Raw genomic sequence first — 13,418 nt, 5'->3', positions numbered from 1 at the left:
TATAGGTTTTCATTATGTGAATAACTTGAAAATCTTAGCTCAAACAGCTTCAAAACCTGTTTGCCCAGCACGGGGATCTTGAATTGTATAAGAAAAAGCCACAAATATGTGTGTATGCTTCTTCTATCAAGACTTACAGCTATTTTTATGAAGTTGTACAAAAACGCTTTATTTCGTCAAGACAGTGCGTTTCCAACGATTACATGCATTTGAATGGGGGAATGCGCCCAAAACAAAGTATAGGTTTTCATTATGTGAATAACTTGAAAATCTTGGCTCAAACAGCTTCAAAACCTGTTTGCCCAGCACGGGGATCTTGAATTGTATAAGATAACGCCGTAAATATGTGTGTATGACTCTTCTATCAAGACTTACAGCTATTTATATGAAGTTGTACAAAAACGCTTTATTTCGTCAAGACAGTGCGTTTCCTACGATTACATGCATTTGAATGGGGGAATGCGCCCAAAACAAAGTATAGGTTTTCATTATGTGAATAACTTGAAAATCTTGGCTCAAACAGCTTCAAAACCTGTTTGCCCAGCACGGGGATCTTGAATTGTATAAGATAACGCCGTAAATATGTGTGTATGACTCTTCTATCAAGACTTACAGCTATTTATATGAAGTTGTACAAAAACGCTTTATTTCGTCAAGACAGTGCGTTTCCTACGATTACATGCATTTGAATGGGGGAATTTTGCCGAAACAAAGTATAGGTTTTCATTATGTGAATAACTTGAAAATCTTGGCTCAAACAGCTTCAAAACCTGTTTGCCCAGCACGGCGATCTTGAATTGTATAACCCTCCTCTCGTGTTAGGGTCGTCACCGACCCATTTTAAATTTCAAATGCATAAAACAAATCACAAACATTTGTTTATTGTATCAAGGCTTTTTGACTTTGTCAGGAACCTGTATTTCTACAAAATAAAACAAAAAAAAAATATTTTCACTAAATTATAAAATGCCCTAGTTGAAATTATGACATTTGTGTTGTTAGGGTCGGTTTCGACCCAGGTATAATATTATGAGTATAAAGCAATAATTAAAGCCAAAACTGAAATCATAAGTGCACTGTCAGCTAACACATTGACAGCAAGCTCCTCTCCTAATCATATGAGATTTAGGGGATTCTTATTTTGCGTGTTTTTTGCAGTATACCTGCACAAAAACAAAACAAATAAAGACGGGACATGTCAAGACATGTGAGGTGAATTCACTCATTTGAGTCGCCATTTGACTTCCAGAGTGCACATTTACAATTTGCAGCATACAAAAATGAGAAGAAGATTCACAGTGAGCCAAGTTCTGCATCATATTTTTGGTGAAAATGAAGGAGAGGACACAGAGCAGCATAGCGATTCAGATGGGCAGGTTTCTAGGAGGAAGACAATGTGGACTATCATCCAGAAGACACAGACACATCTGATCATTTTCTGGGCAACGATGTCACTTCACACATTTGATATCATTTTGATTCAGGAGTCCTCAGATTTGAGACCAGACCGAGGTCTGACAAGCTTGCTCCCATCAGGGATGTCTGGGAGAGATGGGTGCAGCTTCTTCCCCTGATGTTCATCCCAGGGCCAGAGGTAACAGTGGATGAACGTCTTGTCCACTTTTCGAGGAAAATGCCCCTACCGGCAATACATACCCAGTAAGCCAGGAAAATACGGCAGAAAAATCTGGGAAGCCTGTGATGCAAAAACCAACTATGGCTGGAATGTACAGATTTTCACAGTCAAAGCTGTGAGTGGCACCCCTGAGAAGAAACAATGAAAATGTGTGGTCCTCGATATGACCACTGGACTGCAGGATCACAATATCAGCTGTAATATTTTATTTTTTACCAGATATGACCTCGGACAAGAACTTCACAAAGGAAACTTCACAAAGATGTAGCTGTATCATTGGGAAGTGATAAAAAGCCCACAATTACCCACGATTATAACCAAAAGAAAGGAGGAGTGGACTTTTTCTTTTTTTCAGTTTATATTAAAGGTCTACTGCTAAAAAACAACAATTTTTTTTGTCTTTTCTTGATGTAAATATCTATGGGTCGAAATTGACCCGTAACACCATAGATGTCATTTTAGTAATTAATCTTAAAATGAAAAAAATCAATAAAACAGATTTATTTAAGAGATGTGTCCTATACCCCTCAGTAATAGTCAGGTAAAACAAAAACCTTTTATTTATTAATATGATTCTCTTGAGGTTAATTTTACAATTTTTTTTTAATCGAAATTGAGGGGCATAGTGACAAAAAAAGACCCACAGGCCCACACCAAAACCATTAAAACCAACATTTTCATGGATAAGGAAGCCTAACAAGATAACCAAGAGATGAGAAACAAATTGGATGATCACTTATTGTTTTTAATGTATTTTATAACTGATTTAATTCACGGGTCAAAACCGACCCGTTAACACAAGAGATGATAACAGAAAGCTAACACAAGAGGAGGGATAAGATAACGCCGTAAATAGGTGTGTATGCTTCTTCTATCAAGACTTACAGCTATTTATATGAAGTTGTACAAAAACGCTTTATTTCGTCAAGACTGCGTTTCCTACGATTACATGCATTTGAATGGGGGAATTTTGCCGAAACAAAGTATAAGTTTTCATTATGTGAATAACTTGAACATCTTGGCTCAAACAGCTTCAAAACCTGTTTGCCCAGCACGGGGATCTTGAATTTTATAAGAAAACGCCGTAAATATGTCTGTATGCTTCTTCTATCAAGACTTACAGCTATTTTTATGAAGTTGTACAAAAACGCTTTATTTCGTCAAGACAGTGCGTTTCCAACGATTACATGCATTTGAATGGGGGAATGCCCCCAAAACAAAGTATAGGTTTTCATTATGTGAATAACTTGAAAATCTTGGCTCAAACAGCTTCAAAACCTGTTTGCCCAGCACGGGGATCTTGAATTGTATAAGAAAAAGCCACAAATATGTCTGTATGCTTCTTCTATCAAGACTTACAGCTATTTTTATGAAGTTGTACAAAAACGCTTTATTTCGTCAAGACAGTGCGTTTCCAACGATTACATGCATTTGAATGGGGGAATGCCCCCAAAACAAAGTATAGGTTTTCATTATGTGAATAACTTGAAAATCTTGGCTCAAACAGCTTCAAAACCTGTTTGCCCAGCACGGGGATCTTGAATTGTATAAGATAACGCCGTAAATATGTGTGTATGCTTCTTCTATCAAGACTTACAGCTATTTATATGAAGTTGTACAAAAACGCTTTATTTCGTCAAGACAGTGCGTTTCCAACGATTACATGCATTTGAATGGGGGAATGCGCCCAAAACAAAGTATAGGTTTTCATTATGTGAATAACTTGAACATCTTGGCTCAAACAGCTTCAAAACCTGTTTGCCCAGCACGGGGATCTTGAATTGTATAAGAGAAAGCCATATATATGTGTGTATGCTTCTTCTATCAAGACTTACAGCTATTTATATGAAGTTGTACAAAAACGCTTTATTTCGTCAAGACAGTGCGTTTCTTACGATTACATGCATTTGAATGGGGGAATGCGCCCAAAACAAAGTATAGGTTTTCATTATGTGAATAACTTGAAAATCTTGGCTCAAACAGCTTCAAAACCTGTTTGCCCAGCACGGGGATCTTGAATTGTATAAGATAACGCCGTAAATATGTGTGTCTGACTCTTCTATCAAGACTTACAGCTATTTATATGAAGTTGTACAAAAACGCTTTATTTCGTCAAGACAGTGCGTTTCCTACGATTACATGCATTTGAATGGGGGAATTTTGCCGAAACAAAGTAAAGGTTTTCATTATGTGAATAACTTGAAAATCTTAGCTCAAACAGCTTCAAAACCTGTTTGCCCAGCACGGGGATCTTGAATTGTATAAGATAACGCCGTAAATATGTGTGTCGGACTCTTCTATCAAGACTTACAGCTATTTTTAAGAAGTTGTACAAAAACGCTTTATTTTGTCAAGACAGTGCGTGCCCTACGATTACATGCATTTGAAAGGGGGAATGCGCCCGAAACAAAGTACAGGTTTTCATTATGTGAATAACTTGAAAATCTTGGCTCAAACAGCTTCAAAACCTGTTTGCCCAGCACGGGGATCTTGAATTGTATAAGATAACGCCATAAATATGTGTGTATGCTTCTTCTATCAAGACTTACAGCTATTTTTATGAAGTTGTACAAAAACGCTTTATTTCGTCAAGACAGTGCGTTTCCTACGATTACATGCATTTGAATGGGGGAATGCGCCCGAAACAAAGTATAGGTTTTCATTATGTGAATAACTTGAAAATCTTCGCTCAAACAGCTTCAAAACCTGTTTGCCCAGCACGGGGATCTTGAATTGTATAGGATGACGCCGTAAATATGTGTGTATGCTTCTTCTATCAACACTTACAGCTATTTATATGAAGTTGTAGAAAAACGCTTTATTTCGTCAAGACAGTGCGTTTCCTACGATTACATGCATTTGAATGGGGGAATGCGCCCTTGAAACAAAGTATAGGTTTTCATTATGTGAATAACTTGAAAATCCTGGCTCAAACAGCTTCAAAACCTGTTTGCCCAGCACGGGGATCTTGAATTGTATAAGATAACGCCGTAAATATGTGTGTCTGACTCTTCTATCAAGACTTACAGCTATTTTTATGAAGTTGTACAAAAACGCTTTATTTCGTCAAGACAGTGCGTTTCCTACGATTACATGCATTTGAATGGGGGAATTTTGCCGAAACAAAGTATAGGTTTTTATTATGTGAATAACTTGAAAATCTTGGCTCAAACAGCTTCAAAACCTGTTTGCCCAGCACGGGGATCTTGAATTGTATAAGATAACGCCGTAAATATGTGTATGCTTCTTCTATCAACACTTACAGCTATTTATATGAAGTTGTACAAAAACGCTTTATTTCGTCAAGACAGTGCGTTTCCTACGATTACATGCATTTGAATGGGCGAATTTTGCCGAAACAAAGTATAGGTTTTTATTATGTGAATAACTTGAAAATCTTGGCTCAAACAGCTTCAAAACCTGTTTGCCCAGCACGGGGATCTTGAATTGTATAAGATAACGCCGTAAATATGTGTGTCTGACTCTTCTCTCAAGACTTACAGCTATTTTTATGAAGTTGTACAAAAACGCTTTATTTCGTCAAGACAGTGCGTTTCCTACGATTACATGCATTTGAATGGGGGAATACGCCCAAAACAAAGTATAGGTTTTTATTATGTGAATAACTTGAAAATCCTGACTCAAACAGCTTCAAAACCTGTTTGCCCAGCACGGGGATCTTGAATTGTATAAGATAACGCCGTAAATATGTGTGTCTGACTCTTCTCTCAAGACTTACAGCTATTTTTATGAAGTTGTACAAAAACGCTTTATTTCGTCAAGACAGTGCGTTTCCTACGATTACATGCATTTGAATGGGGGAATTTTGCCGAAACAAAGTATAGGTTTTCATTATGTGAATAACTTGAAAATCTTGGCTCAAACCGCTTCAAAACCTGTTTGCCCAGCACGGGGATCTTGAATTGTATAAGATAACGCCGTAAATATGTGTGTATGCTTCTTCTATCAACACTTACAGCTATTTATATGAAGTTGTACAAAAACGCTTTATTTCGTCAAGACAGTGCGTGTCCTACGATTACATGCATTTGAATGGGGGTATGCGCCCTTGAAACAAAGTATAGGTTTTCATTATGTGAATAACTTGAAAATCTTGGCTCAAACAGCTTCAAAACCTGTTTGCCCAGCACGGGGATCTTGAATTGCATAAGATAACGCAGTAAATATGTGTGTCTGACTCTTCTATCAAGACTTACAGCTATTTATATGAAGTTGTACAAAAACGCTTTATTTCGTCAAGACAGTGCGTTTCCTACGATTACATGCATTTGAATGGGGGAATACGCCCAAAACAAAGTATAGGTTTTCATTATGTGAATAACTTGAAAATCTTGGCTCAAACAGCTTCAAAACCTGTTTGCCCAGCACGGGGATCTTGAATTGTATAAGATAACGCCGTACATATGTGTGTCTAACTCTTCTATCAAGACTTATAGCTATTTTTATGAAGTTGTACAAAAACGCTTTATTTCGTCAAGACAGTGCGTTTCCTACGATTACATGCATTTGAATGGGGGAATGCGCCCAAAACAAAGTATAGGTTTTCATTATGTGAATAACTTGAAAATCTTGGCTCAAACAGCTTCAAAATCTGTTTGCCCAGCACGGGGATCTTGAATTGTATAAGATAACGCCGTAAATATGTGTGTCTGACTCTTCTATCAAGACTTACAGCTATTTATATGAAGTTGTACAAAAACGCTTTATTTCGTCAAGACAGTGCGTTTCCTACGATTACATGCATTTGAATGGGGGAATACGCCCAAAACAAAGTATAGGTTTTCATTATGTGAATAACTTGAAAATCTTGGCTCAAACAGCTTCAAAACCTGTTTGCCCAGCACGGGGATCTTGAATTGTATAAGGTAACGCCGTAAATATGTGTGTATGCTTCTTCTATCAAGACTTACAGCTATTTTTATGAAGTTGTACAAAAACGCTTTATTTCGTCAAGACAGTGCGTTTCCTACGATTACATGCATTTGAATGGGGGAATTTTGCCGAAACAAAGTATAGGTTTTCATTATGTGAATAACTTGAAAATCTTGGCTCAAACAGCTTCAAAACCTGTTTGCCCAGCACGGGGATCTTGAATTGTATAAGATAACGCCGTAAATATGTGTGTCTGACTCTTCTATCAAGACTTACAGCTATTTTTATGAAGTTGTACAAAAACGCTTTATTTCGTCAAGACAGTGCGTTTCCTACGATTACATGCATTTGAATGGGGGAATTTTGCCGAAACAAAGTATAGGTTTTCATTATGTGAATAACTTAAAAATCTTGGCTCAAACAGCTTCAAAACCTGTTTGCCCAGAACGGGGATGTTGAATTGTATAAGATAACGCCGTAAATATGTGTGTCTGACTCTTCAATCAAGACTTACAGCTATTTTTATGACGTTGTACAAAACCGCTTTATTTCGTCAAGACAGTGCGTTTCCTACGATTACATGCATTTGAATGGGGGAATTTTGCCGAAACAAAGTATAGGTTTTCATTATGTGAATAACTTAAAAATCTTGGCTCAAACAGCTTCAAAACCTGTTTGCTCAGCACGGGGATCTTGAATTGTATAAGATAACGCCGTAAATATGTGTGTATGCTTCTTCTATCAACACTTAAAGGCTATTTATATGAAGTTGTACAAAAACGCTTTATTTTGTCAAGACAGTGCGTGTCCTACGATTACATGCATTTGAATGGGGGAATGCGCCCTTGAAACAAAGTATAGGTTTTCATTATGTGAATAACTTGAAAATGTTAGCTCAAACAGCTTCAAAACCTGTTTGCCCAGCACGGGGATCTTGAATTGTATAAGATAACGCCGTAAATATGTGTGTCTGAATCTTCTATCAAGACTTACAGCTATTTTTATGAAGTTGTACAAAAACGCTTTATTTCGTCAAGACAGTGCGTGTCCTACGATTACATGCATTTGAATGGGGGAATGCGCCCTTGAAACAAAGTATAGGTTTTCATTATGTGAATAACTTGAAAATCTTGGCTCAAACAGCTTCAAAACCTGTTTGCTCAGCACGGGGATCTTGAATTGTATAAGATAACGCCGTAAATATGTGTGTCTGACTCTTCTATCAAGACTTACAGCTATTTTTATGAAGTTGTACAAAAACGCTTTATTTCGTCAAGACAGTGCGTTTCCTACGATTACATGCATTTGAATGGGGGAATTTTGCCGAAACAAAGTATAGGTTTTCATTATGTGAATAACTTGAAAATCTTGGCTCAAACAGCTTCAAAACCTGTTTGCCCAGCACGGGGATCTTGAATTGTATAAGATAACGCCGTAAATATGTGTGTCTGACTCTTCTATCAAGACTTACAGCTATTTTTATGAAGTTGTACAAAAACGCTTTATTTCGTCAAGACAGTGCGTGTCCTACGATTACATGCATTTGAATGGGGGAATTTTGCCGAAACAAAGTATAGGTTTTCATTATGTGAATAACTTAAAAATCTTGGCTCAAACAGCTTCAAAACCTGTTTGCTCAGCACGGGGATCTTGAATTGTATAAGATAACGCCGTAAATATGTGTGTCTGACTCTTCTATCAAGACTTACAGCTATTTATATGAAGTTGTACAAAAACGCTTTATTTCGTCAAGACAGTGCGTTTCCTACGATTACATGCATTTGAATGGGGGAATGCGCCCAAAACAAAGTATAGGTTTTCATTATGTGAATAACTTGAAAATCTTGGCTCAAACAGCTTCAAAACCTGTTTGCCCAGCACGGGGATCTTGAATTGTATAAGATAACGCAATAAATATGTGTGTCTGACTCTTCTATTAACACTTACAGCTATTTTTATGAAGTTGTACAAAAACGCTTTATTTCGTCAAGACAGTGCGTTTCCTACGATTACATGCATTTGAATGGGGGAATTTTGCCGAAACAAAGTATAGGTTTTCATTATGTGAATAACTTAAAAATCTTGGCTCAAACAGCTTCAAAACCTGTTTGCTCAGCACGGGGATCTTGAATTGTATAAGATAACGCCGTAAATATGTGTGTATGCTTCTTCTATCAACACTTAAAGGCTATTTATATGAAGTTGTACAAAAACGCTTTATTTCGTCAAGACAGTGCGGGTCCTACGATTACATGCATTTGAACGGGGGAATGCGCCCTTGAAACAAAGTATAGGTTTTCATTATGTGAATAACTTGAAAATCTTGTCTCAAACAGCTTCAAAACCTGTTTGCCCAGCACGGGGATCTTGAATTGTATAAGATAACGCCGTAAATATGTGTGTCTGACTCTTACAGCTATTTTTATGAAGTTGTACAAAAACGCTTTATTTCGTCAAGACAGTGCGTTTCCTACGATTACATGCATTTGAATGGGGGAATGCGCCCGAAACAAAGTATAGGTTTTCATTATGTGAATAACTTGAAAATCTTGGCTCAAACAGCTTCAAAACCTGTTTGCCCAGCACGGGGATCTTGAATTCTATAAGATAACGCCGTAAATATGAGTATGCCTCTTCTATCAACACTTACAGCTATTTATATGAAGTTGTACAAAAACGCTTTATTTCGTCAAGACAGTCCGTTTCCTACGATTACATGCATTTGAACGGGGGAATGCGCCCAAAACAAAGTATAGGTTTTCATTATGTGAATAACTTGAAAATCTTGGCTCAAACAGCTTCAAAACCTGTTTGCCCAGCACGGGGATCTTGAATTGTATAAGATAACGCAATAAATATGTGTGTCTGACTCTTCTATTAACACTTACAGCTATTTTTATGAAGTTGTACAAAAACGCTTTATTTCGTCAAGACAGAGAGTTTCCTACGATTACATGCATTTGAATGGGGGAATTTTGCCGAAACAAAGTATAGGTTTTCATTATGTGAATAACTTAAAAATCTTGGCTCAAACAGCTTCAAAACCTGTTTGCTCAGCACGGGGATCTTGAATTGTATAAGATAACGCCGTAAATATGTGTGTCTGACTCTTCTATCAAGACTTACAGCTATTTATATGAAGTTGTACAAAAACGCTTTATTTCGTCAAGACAGTGCGTTTCCTACGATTACATGCATTTGAATGGGGGAATGCGCCCAAAACAAAGTATAGGTTTTCATTATGTGAATAACTTGAAAATCTTGGCTCAAACAGCTTCAAAACCTGTTTGCCCAGCACGGGGATCTTGAATTGCATAAGATAACGCAATAAATATGTGTGTCTGACTCTTCTATTAACACTTACAGCTATTTTTATGAAGTTGTACAAAAACGCTTTATTTCGTCAAGACAGTGCGTTTCCTACGATTACATGAATTTGAATGGGGGAATGCACCCTTGAAACAAAGTATAGGTTTTCATTATGTGAATAACTTGAAAATGTTAGCTCAAACAGCTTCAAAACCTGTTTGCCCAGCACGGGGATCTTGAATTGTATAAGATAACGCCGTAAATATGTGTGTCTCACTCTTCTATCAAGACTTACAGCTATTTATATGAAGTTGTACAAAAACGCTTTATTTCGTCAAGACAGTGCGTTTCCTACGATTACATGCATTTGAATGGGGGAATGCGCCCAAAACAAAGTATAGGTTTTCATTATGTGAATAACTTGAAAATCTTGGCTCAAACAGCTTCAAAACCTGTTTGCCCAGCACGGGGATCTTGAATTGTATAAGATAACGCAATAAATATCTGTGTCTGACTCTTCTATTAACACTTACAGCTATTTATATGAAGTTGTACAAAAACGCTTTATTTCATCAAGACAGAGCGTTTCCTACGATTACATGCATTTGAATGGGGGAATTTTGCCGAAACAAAGTATAGGTTTTCATTATGTGAATAACTTAAAAATCTTGGCTCAAACAGCTTCAAAACCTGTTTGCTCAGCACGGGGATGTTGAATTGTATAAGATAACGCCGTAAATATGTGTGTATGCTTCTTCTATCAACACTTAAAGGCTATTTATATGAAGTTGTACAAAAACGCTTTATTTCGTCAAGACAGTGCGTTTCCTACGATTACATGCATTTGAATGGGGGAATGCGCCCAAAACAAAGTATAGGTTTTCATTATGTGAATAACTTGAAAATCTTGGCTCAAACAGCTTCAAAACCTGGTTGCCCAGCACGGGGATCTTGAATTGTATAAGATAACGCAATAAATATGTGTGTCTGACTCTTCTATTAACACTTACAGCTATTTTTATGAAGTTGTACAAAAACGCTTTATTTCGTCAAGACAGTGCGTTTCCTACGATTACATGCATTTGAAGGGGGGAATTTTGCCGAAACAAAGTATAGGTTTTCATTATGTGAATAACTTGAAAAATCTTAGCTCAAACAGCTTCAAAACCTGTTTGCCCAGCACGGGGATCTTGAATTGTATAAGATAACGCCGTAAATATGTGTGTCTGACTCTTCTATCAAGACTTACAGCTATTTTTATGAAGTTGTACAAAAACGCTTTATTTCGTCAAGACTGTGCGTGTCCTACGATTACATGCATTTGAATGGGGGAATGCGCCCTTGAAACAAAGTATAGGTTTTCATTATGTGAATAACTTGAAAATCTTAGCTCAAACAGCTTCAAAACCTGTTTACCCAGCACGGGGATCTTGAATTGTATAAGATAACGCCATAAATATGTGTGTCTGACTCTTCTATCAAGACTTAAAGCTATTTATATGAAGTTGTACAAAAACGCTTTATTTCGTCAAGACAGTGCGTTTCCTACGATTACATGCATTTGAATGGGGGAATGCGCCCTTGAAACAAAGTATAGGTTTTCATTATGTGAATAACTTGAAAATCTTAGCTCAAACAGCTTCAAAACCTGTTTACCCAGCACGGGGATCTTGAATTGTATAAGATAACGCCATAAATATGTGTGTCTGACTTTTCTATCAAGACTTACAGCTATTTATATGAAGTTGTACAAAAACGCTTTATTTCGTCAAGACAGTGCGTTTCCTACGATTACATGCATTTGAATGGGGGAATGCGCCCGAAACAAAGTATAGGTTTTCATTATGTGAATAACTTGAAAATCTTGGCTCAAACAGCTTCAAAACCTGTTTGCCCAGCACGGGGATCTTGAATTGTATAAGATAACGCCATAAATATGTGTGTCTGACTCTTCTATCAAGACTTACAGCTATTTTTATGAAGTTGTACAAAAACGCTTTATTTCGTCAAGACAGTGCGTTTCCTACGATTACATGCATTTGAATGGGGGAATGCGCCCTTGAAACAAAGTATAGGTTTTCATTATGTGAATAACTTGAAAATCTTAGCTCAAACAGCTTCAAAACCTGTTTGACCAGCACGGGGATCTTGAATTGTATAAGATAACGCCGCAAATATGTGTGTCTGAATCTTCTATCAAGACTTACAGCTTTTTTTATGACGTTGTATAAAAACGCTTTATTTCGTCAAGACAGTGCGTTTCCTACGATTACATGCATTTGAATGGGGGAATGCGCCCGAAACAAAGTATAGGTTTTCATTATGTGAATAACTTGAAAATCTTAGCTCAAACAGCTTCAAAACCTGTTTACCCAGCACGGGGATCTTGAATTGTATAAGATAACGCCATAAATATGTGTGTCTGACTCTTCTATCAAGATTTACAGCTATTTTTATGAAGTTGTACAAAAACGCTTTATTTCGTCAAGACAGTGCGTTTCCTACGATTACATGCATTTGAATGGGGGAATGCGCCCGAAACAAAGTATAGGTTTTCATTATGTGAATAACTTGAAAATCTTGGCTCAAACAGCTTCCAAACCTCTTTGCCCAGCACGGGGATCTTGAATTGTATAAGATAACGCAATAAATATGTGTGTCGGACTCTTCTATTAACACTTACAGCTATTTTTATGAAGTTGTACAAAAACGCTTTATTTCGTCAAGACAGTGCGTTTCCTACGATTACATGCATTTGAATGGGGGAATTTTACCGAAACAAAGTATAGATTTTCATTGTGTGAATAACTTGAAAATCTTGGCTCAAACAGCTTCCAAACCTCTTTGCCCAGCACGGGGATCTTGAATTGTATAAGATAACGCAATAAATATGTGTGTCTGACTCTTCTATTAACACTTACAGCTATTTTTATGAAGTTGTACAAAAACGCTTTATTTCGTCAAGACAGAGAGTTTCCTACGATTACATGCATTTGAATGGGGGAATTTTGCCGAAACAAAGTATAGGTTTTCATTATGTGAATAACTTAAAAATCTTGGCTCAAACAGCTTCAAAACCTGTTTGCTCAGCACGGGGATCTTGAATTGTATAAGATAACGCCGTAAATATGTGTGTCTGACTCTTCTATCAAGACTTACAGCTATTTATATGAAGTTGTACAAAAACGCTTTATTTCGTCAAGACAGTGCGTTTCTTACGATTACATGCATTTGAATGGGGGAATGCGCCCAAAACAAAGTATAGGTTTTCATTATGTGAATAACTTGAAAATCTTGGCTCAAACAGCTTCAAAACCTGTTTGCCCAGCACGGGGATCTTGAATTGCATAAGATAACGCAATAAATATGTGTGTCTGACTCTTCTATTAACACTTACAGCTATTTTTATGAAGTTGTACAAAAACGCTTTATTTCGTCAAGACAGTGCGTTTCCTACGATTACATGAATTTGAATGGGGGAATGCACCCTTGAAACAAAGTATAGGTTTTCATTATGTGAATAACTTGAAAATGTTAGCTCAAACAGCTTCAAAACCTGTTTGCCCAGCACGGGGATCTT

The sequence above is a fragment of the Neolamprologus brichardi genome, chromosome 5 (genome assembly GCF_056152115.1).
Source record: "Neolamprologus brichardi isolate AB-2024 chromosome 5, ASM5615211v1, whole genome shotgun sequence".
In the NCBI taxonomy this organism is placed as follows: domain Eukaryota; kingdom Metazoa; phylum Chordata; class Actinopteri; order Cichliformes; family Cichlidae; genus Neolamprologus; species Neolamprologus brichardi.
This window is presented reverse-complemented; position numbering follows the sequence as displayed.